Raw genomic sequence first — 19,488 nt, 5'->3', positions numbered from 1 at the left:
AAATTTTAAAATGTAAACTAAGTAAAATAAAGTGCAAAGTAGTAGGTAAATTGAAATGCAGTGAACTAAACATGATTTAAAGTAAAAACATATTTGAAATGCAAGCAATAATAAAAAAACATTGCAAAATCTAAGCTAGAACATGAAAACTGAAAGTATAGTAAAATTTGGAAACTAAATTTGAAACTATCATTCTAGCTTTAAATGATGCAAACTCAAGTTAACATGAACTAAAAATTTAAAGTTTGACTAAATAGGATGAGAAAAAAAAGAGAAAATAAAAAATTTTAGAAAAGTTGCATGAAGGAAATTAACCAAACAGTTGTTGTGTTAAAATAAAATTTTAACAATGCACAAAATGAAAATGCATATTTAAAAATTTTTAATGAACATGAGCTTAAACTGAATGAAAGCAAGATCAAACAACAAGTTTTCTATAGATTTCAACAAAAAATTCATAACAAAATAAAGGAAAATTAGCTCAACCAGCTAACAAACTAAATAGCACTTAAAAATGTAGAAAACAGAGCATACACTAGAAATGTGATCCAAACAGCAATGAAATGTAAAGAAATAAACTAGATCAAGCAAGAATCAACAAGTAAACAAGTAAAATTAAAGATTTAGAGTGAAAAAAAGGAAAACAACTTGCCAATGAGAGAGTAGTTCCATGCCAAACTTGATAGATCACATATGACCTACACTTGTCACTTGCATCCAAACAAATCTTTCAAGCTTGATTTGGAACATTGTGCTACGAGTTTGAGGCTATAATTTTAATATGTTGTAGTTAATTGGATTAGAAAACAATGAAAAATTTTTGAGTAAAAAAAAGTAAGATTTGAATGAGATATCATTAAAAAATCATAGGTAAGTCAAAATTGGTTGATTCAAAAATAAATTTGAGTATCAACAAAAAACTAGTAGATTTAAGCTAGAAATCAATAAATTTGCAAGTTTCATTGCCATAATCATAAAGAACACTAAAAAATACTTGTGCTATTTAAAATTTCAATAAAAATCAATAGAAAAACATAAAGATCAAGAGTTGTTTGGTTACTAAGAAAATAAAATGCAGTAAAAGAAAAGTGCAAAAATTAAAGAACAAGAAAAATAAAATCCTAAGCTAAAGTCTCCTTAAAATGGCTAGCTCCACTCCTATTTATAGGCAGGTGAGTGATGAATGAAGCCACTGAAAATCTCTCCAAAATATCTACAATGAGGTGAGTTTTTAGAGGCTTTTTTCCTCCTTACTTTTACACTTGGTGCATGACTGTTTGGCTTTAAAACTTTTCACTGATTTGCAAGCTTCCTTCATGTGTTTTCCACTTTCAAAATGTCCAAGTTATGACCAATGAAAGCTCTCCAATATACATGTCCAAGTTATGACAAAAAACTAATGGAAAAACAATCTCATGCTTACATAATCAATACTAGATAAAAATTACATTTCAATGTTTAAAGTATCAACTCACAAATGAATACCTTATTCAAGAGTTCTCTAAGCCTAAGCATCATCTCAAATTTCACACACATTCAATCTTTTCCTATAGCTATATTCATTATCAATCACTACTTATCATTGGCTTCATGAAGAACTAATCAAAGAAAGTGTAATAATGATTCAAGCTACCACAAGTTAAGTTTAATTTCAAGGAAAAATTTAAGGAAAATTCAAGAAAATTTTTTTAAATTTTGTGCAATTTTTTCATACCCCCAAACTTAAGCAACACATCGTCTTCAATGTGTAAGTATAAAGTAATAAAGTATAAAAGAGAGGAATAGGGAAACCCTCTTATCATAGAGAGAGGTGACCAAATCTCTCATCAAAGTTTTAGTTGAAACTAGTGTATCCATTTCAAGCTTCTTATTCATCTACAAAAAAAAAAATAATACCTATAACAAGAACAAACACCAATATGTATAAGAAAAGGTAAGTAAAATATGTAACAACAAAATGTAAAATATAAAGTTTAAGTTGCCTCCTAAAAGGGACTTTATTTAAAGTCAAAAGCTAGACTTTCCTTGGTGTTATAGAATCACACCACATTTCCTTCCTGAATCTACTTATTTCATTCTCTTCCTTTGCACCATAAATGTACTAATAAGCGTAAAGTGAATATGGTGCTTAAGGGTAAAATTGTATCCCACATTTATGAATGTTCTAAACATATTGCAATATAGCCTAATAGAAGGGGTCATTGGCTTCAGTACCAATAAGATGGGTACCATCATAGAGAATATGGATATAGGGTTTATAATGAAAAAGTCTTCCATAGATGGTATATGTGTAAGCTCAATCAAGGCAGTGTTTAATAGTAGAGTCAAACAACCCTCATCACAATCATTAAATGATGGATTTTTAGACACATGCATTTTTTAGCTCATCATATAATGAATTTTCAAAGCATAAAGAAAAATACATGTTTGTACTATGAGGTTCACTTTCTTGTTAATTAAGACCATTGTTGAGACCTTTTCATAACTTAAGGTAGGAAATTAAACCATCCTCTCTAAAATCCATAACATTCACTTTCTCCTTCATGGATGGTATATTTAGAAAAAGTTCTAAGAATGAGGTGTCTATAGATTGAGTACAGGATCAAGGTATGAAAAAGCTACTAGAAAATAAATTCTTTCCTAATGAGTTCCTTCTCATTCTTAAGCTTGAAACTAGATTAAAAAAGGAATGTGTTTAAGGGCTTAAGTGATCTATCATGTAAGCTTATCTTATCAACACATCTATTCACCTCATGTATCTTCACACAATTGGGCAAGTGATCATCAAAGAACTCAAAAAATGGTATAAGTAGAATTTCAAGATCAGTTTGTTCTTGAATGCTATCCTTTATCTCAACTCCCCTAAATGATCCATTATCATCAACTTTCCTAGCCATAAGCTTATCCTTTACCTTCGCTATTTCTTTCTTCACAACTTTTATAAAATGTGGTGTCTCTAACACAATGGGCTCATCATCATCATCATCATCAATCCACATCGAATCTCCTCTCCTCAAATGATTCCCTAATGTATGCTCCTCCTTCTCTTTCCAACAAGGTGTTGACTCTATAGTTTTAGGCATAGGATCTAAAAGGTAAGTATTTAATATATGTGCATTTTGACCATATTACCTAGAATTCTTAATGCATGCTTTTAGGTCTTATTGGTATTTTTCTTGAGTTTGTAGCAATTCAATGAGCATTTCCTCAAGGGATAGTTTATTTTCTTGTGTAGGAGGTAATGATGAATATGGTGTGGAAGGAAAGTAATGTGAGGATGAATAGTATTGTATAGGGCAAGATGTTGCTGTGATGGAACATAGTGTGACACTTACGGAAGTTGCAGTGATGGTGGAGAATATTGATGTGGTGGTAGGTATTGTGAATGTGAATGCTCGATAAGATAAGTCAGGGTATACTAAGATGGTGAACTAAAAGAATGTTTTAAACTAGTATCCCATATGACCTTAGGATAACCTTTCCAAATGTGAGTAATGTAGGTGTTTGTGTAAGATTAGAAGTGTTAATCAAATAGATACCTATCACTATGGTAAACTCTATTATAGACTTCATCATTATCATATAAGCTTGGAAAGTTATGGACAAAAGTAGGTGCTAGATCATACCTAGCTTTAATGGCTTTTACTCAATTTTTTATAGAGTCAAATTTTTTAGTCAAATCTTTGAAGGCTGACTCTACTTTGGCATTATCTTCCTCACCAGGCCATGTACCACGTGATGCTTGGCTACCTCAATAGTATTTGACTTCCACATGAAAAGAAAAATAAAACACAAATATAATAGCTCAGTCTAAACTATCTACACTAAAGCTATGTAAACTAAGCAACTATCCTAAGCAATTAAATTAAAGAGGCGAACCAATCTATAGAAGAGTATGGTGAAGCACCATATTAGCTTAAGACTTTTTACTCCTAATCCTTGCAATGGCATAAAAAACTTGATTGGGAAAAACTTTGCAAGCATATGGGCTATTCAAGTAATAATAGAGACTATAAAAGTTTAGATATTGATCCCATGAGAATTACTTAAAGACATTCTTATGCTAAGTACCTATTATTTCAATATCTTTCTAAAATTAGCTCAATCAAACAAAGAAAAACATGACATTAAACTAACTAAAAAATTAAATCAACTAAAGTATGTAATACAATTATAGTATGGTGAAAAATTACATAATGTAAACTAAGTAAAACAAAGTGCAAAATAGTAGGTAAATTGAAATGCAATGAACTAAACATGATTTAAAGTTAAGATATATTTGAAATGCAAGCAATAATAAAAAAAATTACAAAACTAAGCTAGAACATGAAAACTAAAAGTATAGCAAAATTTAGAACCTAAATTTAAAACTACCATTCTAGCTTTAAATGATGCAAACTGAAGTTAACATGAATTGAATATTTAAAGTTTGACTAAGGAACAAGAAAAGAAAGTAAAGAGAAATAACAAGTTTCAGAAAAGTCATATGAAGGAAATTAATCAAATAGTTGCTATGCTAAAATAGAATTTTAACAATTCACAAATTGAAAATGCATATTTAAAAATTGCTAATGAATATGAGCTTAAACTGAACGAAAGCAAGATCAAACAAGAAGTTTACCACATAACAAAAAATTTGCAATAAATAAAAGAAAAACAACTTAACCAGTTAGCAAACTAAATAGTACTAAAAAAATATAGAAAATAGAGTGTGCGGTACAAATGTGATCCAAATATCAATGAAATGTAAAGAAATGTAAAAAATAAATAAACTAGATCAAGCAAGAATCAATAACTAAATGACTAAAACTAAAAATTTAGAGTGAAAAAAAAGCAAACAATTAGCCAAGAAGAGAGCAGTTTCATACCAAACTTGATTGATCACATCTGACTTGCATTTACACTTGCATCTAGATGAATCTTCCAAGCTTGATCTAAAATACTGTGGTCCAAATTTGAGGTTGAATTTTAATATCTTGTAGCTAATTGCATTAGAAAACTATGAAAAAAATTTTGAGTAAAAATAACTAAAATTTAAATGAGATATCATCAAAAAATCGCAAGTACGTCAGAATTGGCATATTCAAAAACAAATTTGAGTATCAACAAAAAATTAGTAAGTTTGAGCTAGAAATCAATAAAATTTGTAAGTTTTATTGCTAAAATCATAAAGAACACTGAAAAATACTTGAGAAAATGTAAAAGTTCAATAAAAATCAATAAAAAAAAAATGAAGATCAAGGGATACTTTTTTGTTAAGAAAATAAAATGCGGTAAAAGAAAAGTGTAGAAATTTAAGAATAAGAAAAATAAAATCCTATGCTAAAGTCTCCCCAAAATGGATGGCTCCACTCCTATTTATAGGTAGGTGAATGGTGAATGGATGCCCTAAAAACCTCTCCAAAATATCTATAATAAGGTAAGCTCCTAGCAACTTCTTTCCTCCTTACTTCTGCATTTGGTGCATGGCTGTTTGGCTTTAAAACTCTTCATTGATTTGCAAGCTTCACTTCATGCATTTTTCCACTTCTAAATAGTCCAAATTATGACCAATGAAAGCTCTTTAATATACCATGTCATCATTGCTTGAAGTCTTCTTTTGAATGTCAAAATGTGATGTTTAATTCTCATACAAATGAAGGTTGCATTTTATGCCACTAGTGTCGTATATTTTCCTTGTTAAGCTTCTTGCATGGATGTATTGTTTTATTTTTTATTTTTTTACTAAAAAATTCAAGTATTTCATGAGCAAATTTAACAATAAAATCATTAAAAAAATGTTAAAAATAATGCTATAAAAATTCATAGAAAAAAGGTTTAAGAAAACTCCTTCAAAAGTAATCTAACCTAATGATATTAGTTTTAGGCCATTTTCACAATTTACACTAAAAATCCTCCAAAATGTATCTAAATTGATAAAATTCCTTATTTTCTCCATTTTTAGCTATACATAAAACTATTGTGATTTAGGAGTATTTTTGCTAAGAAATGCTAAAGAATAGGCTAAAATAATAGTCAAATTGCATTAATTAAAAAGCTAAAATTTTTAATGCAATCAATAATCCTATTGAGAATAGGACTTGGTCAAAGGGTTATTTTATTAAAAATAGAATTGAGCACAAGGATACCCAAATAACCTAAGGCCTTATTGAACCACTTGTCTTTATATAAAGAACATAAACTACCTTTTCTTTTAATATGTGATTGCATGAAAAATATCTCATGTGTTGAGAATAATTGAAAGCAAACACTAGAGGTTAGTTAACTAACTCACTAGTTAGATATTTCAATTTTGAGTTCTTCATATCCCTCAGAAAAGGTTGTTTCACCTTATTCGTGCAGACTATTAAATGTTGGATACTTGGACAGCTATTGATTTACAATAGCTGAGCTTCTGGTTCTTCAAGTGTTCTTGACACCATCACAAACAAAATAAGTAAATTTGTCCTTAAAGATTGCTTATGTATGTTTGTGTATGATCTTATCAACAAGATCAATAGCTTAAGGGTTTGAAAATTTCTAAATTTCATTGTACATTACTTTGATGTAAGATGATTAATTCCCAACATGAAGAGCATAGAGGTTTGAAAGTAAGGGTATGAGAATGACAAGGTGTGGGCATACAGAAATAGAAGGGAAAAGAAATAATAGGGTTTGAGAATTAGTGATCGAATTTTCTAAAAAAATTCCATTGCTAAATCTTAAAAATTTTTCAAAATTTTTAAGTTAATTAAAATAATTCACATATTTAAAAAAAAAATAGAATTCTTTATCAATGAAAATGTTTCGTGGCTAAATCCATTGGATTAAAGCATAATTAGTGGCGCAACACCTATAGCTAATTTTGTCGCTAATGATGTTTTTACGCACGAACATTTAGAGACAGAATCAATTTTGTCGATATATTTTTATCTTTAGCGATAAAATTTCATTGCCAAAATTGGTATTTCTATTCACTTATAATCCATTAGTAATCTTTTCTCTTATTGTGTTTAGCGATGAAAATTTTTCATTAATAATTTTTTATAACTGAAAATTATTCTCTTGTTGTGTACCTCTATCAAACTCTATCTTTCTCATACTTTTCTCCACTCTCCCTCTTTTACCCTTGTAATCCCCTAATCTCTCCATTGTTTTTCCCTTGACCCCACTCTCCTTAATTCTCGATTTTCTCTTGTAACCCCTTTACCTTTAACAATTTAGCTATCAAAACAAATGAATTCTCAACTTTCCAAATTTTCCTTCTCTTTATTTCTTTGCAAACTCTAAACCAATTAGGTTACTCACAAAAACCCTAGTTTTTCCTTGATTCTAGTGGGTTTTCTCACTTAAAATCTTCATTTCTTGTTTTTGTATAATATTTCTTAGCTTCTTAAAGTTCTATTAATTGTATTTTCTGTCACTTAGGTTTATAGTTAGGGTTTAAGGTTTGATTTTTTTTTCTTAATCCAAGTATTTTGACCTTTATTTTGCAAATTTTCTTTTGTGAGTTTTCGTTTTTAAATGTTTCCAATTGGTGGGTATTCTTTATTTTTGTCATTTTAGTGATTTTTTTTTATTTTAGTTTAGTTGAAGTGTTTTGAAGTTATTAACTTTGAATATTTTCAAGCAAGCTACTTAAATTTTTTTTTTGGATTTCTTTTTAAGAATTTTTTAGTGATTTTTATGTTGTTTGAATTATAGGTATGTTTTGTTTTATACTAAGTTCAGTATTTTGTTAAGTAAGTTTTGTGAATGTTATACTTAATATCTTTGATAAGTTTTCAAGTAGTAGCTACTTAAATATTTTTTATTTGTTGGGTTTTTCCTTTTATTTTGGGAAAATATATGAAATATGAGCATATATTTGGCTACTTGGAAATTGAGAGAGCACAAAAATGAATTTTTATTTTTATTTAACTTTCTTATAATTTTCTTAAAAACATTTTATAATTAGCTATCCTACTTGGTGTCTTATTTGGCAATAATATTAGCCATCTGAAAAAATTAACAATGCATGTAATATACTCATCATATTTCAATTATCCAAGTCTTTAATTAATTACATTCCAAATAAATATGGTCTTTATTTATTAAAATTAAAAAGTTCAATGTTGATTTGAGCAATATTCAAACTTTTAGAACAAAATTAAGCATTTAAACTCCAATTCTGACATCCATGAATTTTGGATTACATCTTTAGCATACCAAGGCTCATTACTATCACGAGGTCAAAAGGCTTATTATTATCAAGAGGTCAAAAACCCCAAAACTTATCTCATCCTATAAGTAACCTTAAGCGTTAACTTTTCAATAGCCTAAAATTTAACATCCAAAATTAACAATCTCAAATCTCATTTTTATCCTCTTGGCAACCCCAAGAGTCAACTCTTTAATAGCCCCAAGTTCATTATTTTTTGAGGTCGACACCCCTAATTTGATTATATTTATCTTCTAACAACTTCAAGGGTCAACCTTTAATAATCCAAGGCTTGTCATCTTTTAAAGTTAGCAACCTTAGACTTCAATAGTCCTTGTAGCAACCATAATAATTGATTTCATCCTCCAATTTTGATAAACTTGAGTTTTATATCTAATAGTCAATACTCATTTCGAGATCCACAACCCCAAGTACCTTTCTTATTTCCTTAGAAACCTTAAGGATAGACTTTTAAACTTTCTAATAGCCCAAAGCCTATTCAAATTAGTAATCATGAATCTCAATTTTTTCTCCTTGGTCTAATAATATTATGGCATGTAAGCATGTTTATCTGTAACAAGCTTGGCTAAACAAGAAAGAAAAATTAGTCATGTTTAACTACTACCTTTTCTAGGTCATTGTTGCCAAACGTTGAAAATTTTCACATGGCAAATGACTCAACAATAGATAATGTCATGTGATCACATGATCAAGTCTCATCTATAAGCACTAAAATTTACACCTAGATTAACGAACAATAAATTAATTTCTCAAATTAACAAAATTAGGTAAGTAAAGGCTTATTACTTAATCAACATTCACTTTAGTCGATCCCACTTCAACTGCAACAATGATTGAATTTAGGCTAACTTGAGACAAGATTACCAATTGGGCTTAATTTTAAGCTTAGAATGAACCTAGGAAAAGTCTACTAATTGGCACATGTGTCTGTCGATTAGTTGGGAAGAGTTCAATCTAAGTTTTGAATAAATTTGGATAAAATTTAGGCCTTTGTCAGTAGAAAAAAAAACCTAGTTGATCAACCATCACATCAGTTGATCAGCTAACACGTGCAAAAAAGGCTAAATGTGATAATTATGATTTATCTCTAGATAAACCCTAGATTACCATCCTAAAACTAACATTTTTTCCTTTTAGTTTTTTTTTCTCAAAAAAATTCTTTTCTCATTAACTTTAATATGTGTCATTCTTAATTAGAATTGTCCTCTTTCTTTTCTTAATCTTTTTTCCAAAAAAAAAAAAAAAATCTTAGTCACCCATTTTCCCACTCATTATGAGTTAGAGACTTTATTCTCTCTTTTCATTTTTCTAAAATAATCTTTCATTCATTCAATTAGCCATTCTTAGTTAGATATTTTCATCTTTTTCTTTTCTAGTTTTTCACCAAAATAATCTTTTTATCATTTGCCCATTCTTAGTTAGATTTTCCATCTTTTTTCACTTTTTTATTTTATATCATTTTCCATTTTCTTTCAATAGTTTAGTTTTAAAAAAAAATCAATGTCTTAAATCCTTGTCACTCATGCTTATTCATTTTTAGCTAAAGTTATTATTTTCTCCTTTGTCATTAATTATCATGTCCCCATCCTTAGAATCTCTAAGTTCTATCTTTCAATCCTAGCATTCATTTTTTTCTTATAATCTTAAAGATTCATGCATAACTAGAATTTCCATTCTCTTTTTTTAATTTAAAAAAAAAATCTTTCTTTTTTATGCATTTTTTCATCATTTTAGCTAGAATTTTCATTTTCTTTTCCTTTTAGGTTTAAAAAAAAAGGCTTGAGACAATTTGTTAAAAAACTTTTGACTGAATTTTTGTTTTGGTTTTCTTGTATTCAAAAACTCTTAAACATCATATCAACTTTCACTCCTTTATCAACCAAAAAAAATATTTAAAAAATGTTGGAACACATCCTGAGTCAACAAAACACCTTTATAGACCTATTACAAAATGATGACCAAACGAACCGCATTAAGCTTTAGCTGCTTAGCATTTCAAAAAATAAACAAATGAATTGGATCCTAAACCTAAAAAAAAAGCTATTGACCTTCCAAACACTCAAAGCCAAAGGGCTTGAAAACATTACTATACCAAAAAGTTTCCAACCAAAAGAAGAAAGTAAAACCATACTTGAAATCCAAAAGATAGTCTCTTGCAAATAACTAACTATCTCCTTATGTTGACAAATTGTCCCTTAAACCTAAACTTTGCCTTCCATCCAACTTCAAAATGCCTTTCTTTGACAAGTTTGATGGAATAAGAGATCATAAAGTCCACCTTAAGCAATTCATAGCCATGTTTAAGGCTAGTGGCTTAAATAAATAGCAACTCTATCCAATCTTCCTAATAAACCTTTTTAGAGCCACATAAAAAAAGTTTTATAACAACCTAAAACCATAACCATAGAGTAGTAAAAGATGACCAAAGCTTTTATATGCTTATATGTGCATAACACCTAACGTGATGTTATCTTTAAAGACTTAGAAACCATCAAAAAGAAAAACACTGAAACTATTGCTAAGTTTCTAACTAAATGATGAGGTCAAGCCCAAATGAAAGTAGGCCCACCAAGAAAGTGCAACTGTGAATAGTGATAAATAACCTCTTCCTAATGTACTATAGCCAACTCATTGCCCTATCATTGGTGACCTTTGAACAACTATATAAGTCAAGCATTCAAGTAGAAGAAGCCTTACTAAAGGATCATTGAATTGAAGATATTTTGCTAGAAGGTTGTGAAATTAAAGATATTTTGTTGTAGTGATGAATTTTTACGTTTGATTTTGAAAGTGGTAATCAAAATTATATTTTTCTTTCATTTGAGGTATTTCACTATATTTATTAATATAAATAATATATACAATCAATATATTATAAAAATAAAAATCTCATAGAATTATAAAATTAATATATTCATAAATCTATAAATTTATTAATTTAATTTTCATAATAAATTATGAACAAATAAAAGTGTCAAGATTGTAAAACAAGAATTTTTATAAGTTTCAATTAAAAAACATTTTTTTATAAGCAATTAAGACAAATCAATTTAAATAGTACTATAGGATAAATTAATATCAAACTATACTAAATTTTGATGAAACACGAAAAATTAAAGATTACTCATATAAAGACAATAATAAATATTAAAAAAAACAATAATTGACAATAATTTTAGCTTTGTAGAGGTGGCTACTAAGTGACAACCCAAATGATTAAGTAAAATACATTGATAACAACAGAAAAATATAGAATAGAATTGAAACATGTGAAGAAAATTTACAAATAGGTAAAAAAAAAACTTTATTTAGTAGGAAAGATGGAAATAAAAAATATATAAACTTATTAATTTAATGGTTATGTTACAATGTATGAAAGTGATTGTAAATACTAACCATTGGATTAACAAGTTTTTTTTATCCTTACTCATTTTTGTCATTCCTACCAAGTGAAATCTATATGTAGACTTGGAGTCATGTTGAGAAAGTCAAAAAGTCAATTTGACTTTTCTTAAATTTACATGATTGTGACTTAATAAATGTGACAAGTCAATTGATTTTAAGGATTTTTAAATAGTAATTGGTGGGTACAATAAATAAAAATAACTATGTGATTTTAAATCCTTTTAACTTACAATGCATAAGACTAAGATCTCAACAAAAAATAAATAATTAAAATTCAAAATAAAAAAATAAAAATTGTATGTTGGATGGGCTAATTTAAATTCATTTAATATTGATATATACCTAAAATGAGAAGTTCTAAATATTTTTGGAAGGGCTAGCTCCCACTATGATCTTTTAGTGCTTTGTTGGAAGACTCAAGTAACCAAAAAAAAAAAGTCAAGCAAATCTCAATAATTTGTCATTGATGTAGCATTTTCTTAATGGTCAAAGGTCAATAATGTTATAAACTCTCATTTGAGAAATTTGTTTGATTTTCATACTCAATATTGTTTTGAGAAATTTTATAAGATAACATTTTCTTGAAATAATTGTTATTAATCTTGTGTTAAAGATTATTCTTTAAGGGACTCATTGATTTTCTTCTCTTAAGAGAATATACTTAAATAATCAAAGCCATTGTGACTTTACTTGAACATGTCCCATGATAATCACTTCATTTTGCATTCTTGAACCTTGTTTTAAAGCTAATCAATCAATATTGACATGAAAAGAGGCATTTTTGTTTAATCCTTGTTAAATACATTATCCTTTGTTAAACACTTTAGATCATGCAAGGATTTTTTCAAAATAACCTTCATTAAAGATCACTTATTTGTTATGCGATTTGATTTACAATATGAAAATTCACAAGCCAAAGATTCCAATGATAAAAAGCCTCCTTTGGCATCCTATATCATATTACCAACCACCTTTGCACATACAAATTCCTTTGCAAATCCTTTAAGCCTATACATTTAAATATTCCTTTCTTAAACCCATCATTCACCAATGTTTTAAGGTTTAGTCATGTGTGCATTGTCATCATTGATCAAATCCCAATTTCATTCTTTGAAAAAAAAAAGAAAAAGGAAAAAAAGACAATTAAAAAGATAAAAAGAAAAAAAAATATTTTGGAGGATCAATTATTCTTTTAAAAAAATGATGCAATATATCATTTCCCATAAGCACATCACATTATTTTGAGCCTTAATCTCCCTTTTCTTTTAAACCCTTCACCAAATTGACTTTACAACCTTTCAAACGTCTTTTTTAAGGAATGATTTGTCTTCTAAATTTAGTCTTCATGATAATAGTATTAGCACAAGTTATGCATAATAGGTGGCACTTGATCCTTAACATTTAAGCCTTATATATCCTTTTTTCTTAGCCTTAGAAACCTTTTGTCCCATTGCAATCTTGAGAAAGTCCTTTTAGATCAATTAAGATTACTTGGTCTTACAAAACATGTCTAAAGTAATAACAAATTGGGAAGAAATTTTCTCTACATAAAAATTACAAAAAATAAAAAATAAAAAAAAATAAACGAGCCTACAAGGTTGAAAACTTGAAAGGGTGACAAACAAAAATTAAGGCATACTCTTTAGATAGAAAATCCAAACCATCTAGATAAAAGTTAGAGCAATGCTTTTTAATTCTCTTGAAAATAATGATGAGGACAAATTCATAATCAAGAAAAATTAGGTTTTAAGGTAACAATTGTGAAGATAAATTGATCTTTTCTCTTAGGTGAAAAAATCAATTTGATTTCAAAAAGAATGATTTTAACATGAACTTAATGCTGATTATTTTGAGCACAAAAATGGTCAAATCCAAAGGTTTTTCAACATTTCGTTTAGTGCCTATATCAAGCAATGTCATTTTGTCCATTATTTGTTCTTACAAGATATCTTTGATCAACCTTTCACAAACAAACCCTTCAAAAATCTTTCTCACATCAATTTCATATGACACCAAAAATTAAGCTAAACTTTAATAGAGTCATTCACGAAATTATCTTTTGATTTTTATTTTCAAAAGTTTTCATGTGATTTTTCAATTCATGATCCTCAATGGATGCATCATTCAAAATTTCATGCAAAATACAATTTTCAAAGTTTGCCAAAATTTTGGAGATAAATTATTTCAAGCCTATTTCATGAATTAAAAGCTCGATAGCTCAAATTGTATTTTAACCATTATGATCAAGCATTTTGCAAATGAATTTTTGCACTTTCATTCAAAATTTTCCCACTAGTGAACATTATTTAATTGAAGAAATTATTACTCATCAAATTCAAATTTTTTCATTTTTCCATTGCCAAAAGGGTATCGTTGATTAGAATTCACTACTCCATCAAAATTCATCTATTCAATCTTCTATATCAAGGGCATGATTGATCTTTTTCAAGCTTTAAATGACAATTTTATTCATTCTTCCCATCAAGGGAAATTATTTGTTCATAGCATCATACATTTCAAATTTTTAGAATAGATTTAATTCCTTCTTCTCGCTTCAAAGGGCATTATTCATTTAAATGCATCACCTCTCTTTTTCAAGCTTTAAAATCAATCTCCCCCATCATGGGCATGTCAATTTGAAAGTGTCATCTTCTTCCAAATTTTCAAAAATCAATTTATGAGCAACATTTTTGACATCACTCATTTTTTTCCCATAAAAAGGTATCCTTATTCAATTTATATAATTCAATTCTTATCCACCAAGGGGCATAATGAGTTTTAAAAACATCATCTTTTGCAAAAAAAAAAAAATCAACCTAAAATTTTTGAATAGGGGAATGACTACTTTGAATCACCATTTTTCGCCAAATTGAGAAATCCATACACTTCGCTTTACGCATTACTAGTAGCATGAATCCACACCCAATTCCATAAATTTAACATTCCTTTTAAAATCATTTCTTTAGATTTTTAAAATCAAATCTCTTACTTCATTCTTGTTGACAACCTCAACAAAGTCATCATCATTCACAAATTTAAAAAATCAATCTCAACTTTTCCATCTTGAGAACATTTGGTCCTTTTGGCTACCCCTAAAAGTTATTCCAAACTTTCATTCTAACAAATTTTCTTACCATTCTCAAAGAACAATTTCAACCTCTGTTGGCAACCCCTACAACTGATGGCACTCATAAATATACTCATTTTTTGGTTAAATTTGGTTGAAATTTTTAAAATTTGATTAAATTTAGTGCATGTAATGTATGTTTTCTTGATCCTTAGGTTTTTCTACTTGGAGTAGGATTTTTATTCATTTTGATGCAAACGATTATACAAGATTAAGACAAGTATTATTCTTATAACATTCGGTCAAGCATGTAAAGATGAAACTGAATTTTACTTAAAGTAAGATTATCTAATTGGGCTTATAGTAAAAGTTATGATGGCACTCAAATTCTCACAAGCATTTAACTATCCTATATCCAAAAAGACTTCTACAATGCATGTGTTATATGAAGAGTATTGATTATACAAGGACTCTAGGAAAGCATTCGGCCAAATGAGTTTATGTTCAACCATGACTTTTGATCACCATTCAAAAAATTGTAGTTGAAGAGGGATTGTGCAAGATAAAACTTAAAGACTTTGGATGAAGATCAACAACATGGCCTTGGATTATAAGCTCTAGATAAATACATTAAGATTTCAAGATCAAGATGAAGCTATTCAAGATCTAACGTCTACAATGAAATCCTAAAAAGTATGATCGGCCAAACTCACCAAGATTGAAAAATCTCATTCAGCCAACTCTTTTGAATAACAAGATAATTCTATTTTTTAGTGTTTTAATAAGATTGAACTTATGAGATTTGTATTTACCCCTTAGCTGAACCTATATTTATAAATAAGGAGGTTAGTTCTTTATCACACACGACATACATCCCTTTTTTTTTTTCTCTTTATTGTTTAGTTTTCTTAGTTCTTTTGATGTTTTATTTGTATTAGGCTAAAATGATAGATTAGTCAGTACAAAAGCTTTGTTTTCTAAAATTTTCTTATTCAATATAGACATTCTTGTTTTCAAAATCTATTTCCTTTAAAAGCTTTCTTTGTTATAATTGACTTTCCAACCTTCTTTTATGCAATATAGTATTCGACCATTATAGATTTTTTTAAAACAAGCTTTGATTCTTAATGCACTTTTGATTTTTTTTTTTCATGTTTTTACTAGTTTAGCATTGCTTTTAGATTCATTATAAGTTTCAGTTTCATGCTATTTTGTTTCCATTATTTCTTTTATGCTTTTATTCTATTCGACAATCCATAATCTTTTTTTTATTCAAGCTTTTAATCTTTGTTTTATTAGATCTAGTACATTTGGACAGATTTAGAGCTTTCCAAGTGATAGTTGGATAAGTTGAGTCTAAGCCTATATTCGGTTTTCATTACTTGTTTTCTTTCATATTATTTTTGCAAATCAATCAAAGTTTTCATTGGTTTAAATATAAGAGTTTAGTTTATCACTTTTGGTACTTGAATCCATCCAATAATTTAATTTTATAATTCTCGTGGGATGAAACTCTACTTTCATCACTAATATTACGCGATGTGATATGTGCACTTGCAAGCATTACGAAAATAAGCCATCAACAACTTTGTTGACAACTTCAAGAATCATTTTAAGAGTCTTTAAGGCATATTTATCATCTTAAGGATTCATAACATCAAGTCTTAATTTCCTTTCTTTTTGGCAACCCCAAAAGTCAAATCCAATTCTAGCCACAAATGGCTAATCAACCTAGACTTTCGATAAACTCAAATCTTACACTCAGTTCCTCTTAGCAACCCCAAGAATCAAATCCAATTAGCCATAAATGGTTAATCAATTTAGACCTTCGATAAACTTAGTTGTTACTTTCACTTTATCTTGTAACCCTAAAATTCAATTTCAATTTCAACCATGAATGGCTAATCCATTTACATATTCGATAAACTTAGATCTTTTCCTCATTTCTTCTTGGCAACCCCAAAAGTCGAATCAAATTATAACCACAAATGTCTAACCCATTTAGATTTTTGATAAACTCAGGTTTTATCTTTACTTCTACTTGGCAACCCAAGAGTCGAAATCAAATTATAACCACAAATGGCTAATCAAACTTAACCCTCAATAAACTCAAGTCTAATCCTCACTTCTTTTCAGCAGCCTCAATAAGTGAATCAATCTCAATCATAAATCATAAAACTTAAGTTAATCTCAAAACTTTTGATTAACTTAAGTTTTGGTGATTTTTTATGAAAATCCCAAAAATTATTCTAATTCTTGTTGACGGCCCCAACAATCATTCAAAACTTTTCCAATATCAACTTAATCTTTCAAACTATGTTTGGGTCTAATTTTTTCATAATACGTAAGCAAATCTAATGCAAGCGGGACCCTACAAACAAAATCTTTTGGCATAAAATCCCTAAGACCTTTTAAACCTCCGTGTGACAAAGCACTAGCTCCAAAACCCAAAACATGACCCAACCGATCAACACCCACATCCATTGATTGGTTCACCCTTGTAAGATTACTTAGACCCGTAATTTAAAACATGACATGAACATGATACGAATATAGGACATAAAAGTAAAACAACTTAAAATTTTAGCAATAACTATAAATAGGTTTAACAAAATAAAAAAAAATTATTTTATATTTTCGTGTTGACACAAATTATAACACGTAATTTTCATCTAAAATACAACATAAATACATAAAATTTAATATTTTGTATGATATGAATAAATGAATCGCTAAATCTAAGATTACTTATCAGTTTCATTTTCACCTATCTCTTCCATACCTACCTTAAGACCTTGATCCTATCACTCTAAGAAATACTTATCCAACAAAAACTCTACCCAAAAAGTTTCAATCCAATCAAAACTCTACTTAAAGAGTCTTAATCCAACTAAAACTCTACCCAAAGAGTCTCAGTCCAATCAAAACTCATCCATAAAAATCCTAGTCCAACCAAAACTCTTCCTATAAAGTCTCAATTCCACCAAAACTCTCATAAAGAGTCTCGATCACTAAAAGATTTCTAAAGGGTCCCAGATCCATCAAAACTTTGTCCAAAAAGTTTCTACCAAATTAAAATTCTTACAAAGAGTTTGATCTAACTAAGGCTCTGCCTGACGATCTGGAGAGTTTTAGTCAAGATAAAACTCTACTCAATTTAACCTAGCTAATAGGCCCAGACTTCCAGCTGTTATATTGGATCTTGCATCAAATAGATATGTTGAGGCATAATTCCTACAAACCTTTATGCATCTTAAGCTTTTCATTAAATTATGAGCTTGTTGACATATCATCCATGATCACATATCATTTGAAATTCTTATTTATTTTACTATTTAAGATGGTGGATATTTTCCATGTAAATTCACATCCTATATGTCATGCATTATCTTATTTTTTTGACTTGATAAAAGCAATGAGTTGTATTAAATATGTCCTTAAGATATCTTTTTATATAAACTATCATTATAATATGTCATATAGACTACATTGCAATTCATATTTCTTTGGTTACATTTTCTTGTTTTATATTATGACATGAACTGTTTTATTTTTATAAATTTGATTAATAACATAATATTTGCATAATTAACGGTTGATAAATCACTTGAAGTTGCCAGTCCACATGCATTTTCCAATATGTACGCATTTAGCACGGGACATATAAACTATTCATATGCATTACTTGTTACGAGGAATAAAAATGAGAGACATGCTTTTTAATCCATAAGCTAGTCAAGGTGCTGGTCTAAAATAGATAAGTAGAGGTTAGGTTTATTCCAAATAGGGTTTATAGCTTTGATTACTCTAATATTATGTTTACTATCTCTAAACCAAATTCTTTAGTAAAAACAAAACTATGACCTTGAAACCAACATTGATTCTCGAGACATAAATAAGCTGATTGGTGACTTCTAATCAAACCTTAGATTTCAACACTAAGAAGAACACTAAGGGTGAAACCTATATTGCCTACACCATTAAAAGAAGTGCTTGAATAGATGAAAATAAAATTTATGGGCTTAATTAAAAAGTATCATTATTTGTTAATAAAGTATTAAACTATTAATTTTGATGATTATGATTCAAATCTAAATAACCTTAATTTAAGAAAAAAAATGATTTATTATCTAGATTTTTTTAGATAATATAAAGGCCTTTTATCTTTTTAGCTTTTAAAATTCAGGTCTGATGTAGATAAAGGAGTATTATGTTCAAATGCAGTCAAAAAACCCATTCACTAATTCCTTTACAAAACTTGTTCACAAAAACATCTTGAAACTAAAAAGAAAAAGGTCTATGGAAGTTACATCTTTATGTTTAAATTTGAGAAAAAGATATGAAAGAAAAAGACTTCAATGGCACAACAAATGGCATAATATCATTGGACAAGCCTATAAATGATGTGGTGGAAAGGGCCTACTCAATAATTTCTCCTTTTACAAGGCTAGACACTTTGTAAATGCTTAATTTGTCATCATTTATCTAATTATTAACCATTCTTAAGGAACTCTAATTTCATTAGGCTTTTATCACTTTGTATTTTGTGAATTAATTCTTATCTTTAATATGATATTTATTCACATACACCAATTATATACTCCATATCAACTTAACTTTAGGATATGTGACAAATTATAAAGTTAACCCAATAACTAATGCCCAAAAGAGATTGGAGATTTGGAAGAAAATTTTCAATTCAATCAAAGTTTTCAAAAGTTCAAAAATGAATTTACTTATTTAGATAAAAATAAGCAACAATTTCAAAACTTTGGAGATAATGTTAAGAATAATTTCTGAATTATAGTGAAATATT

The sequence above is a fragment of the Durio zibethinus genome, chromosome 19 (assembly GCF_047325235.1).
Source record: "Durio zibethinus cultivar Kanyao isolate XHJ-2024 chromosome 19, ASM4732523v1, whole genome shotgun sequence".
Lineage (NCBI taxonomy): Eukaryota > Viridiplantae > Streptophyta > Magnoliopsida > Malvales > Malvaceae > Durio > Durio zibethinus.
Note: the sequence above shows the minus strand (reverse complement) of the source record.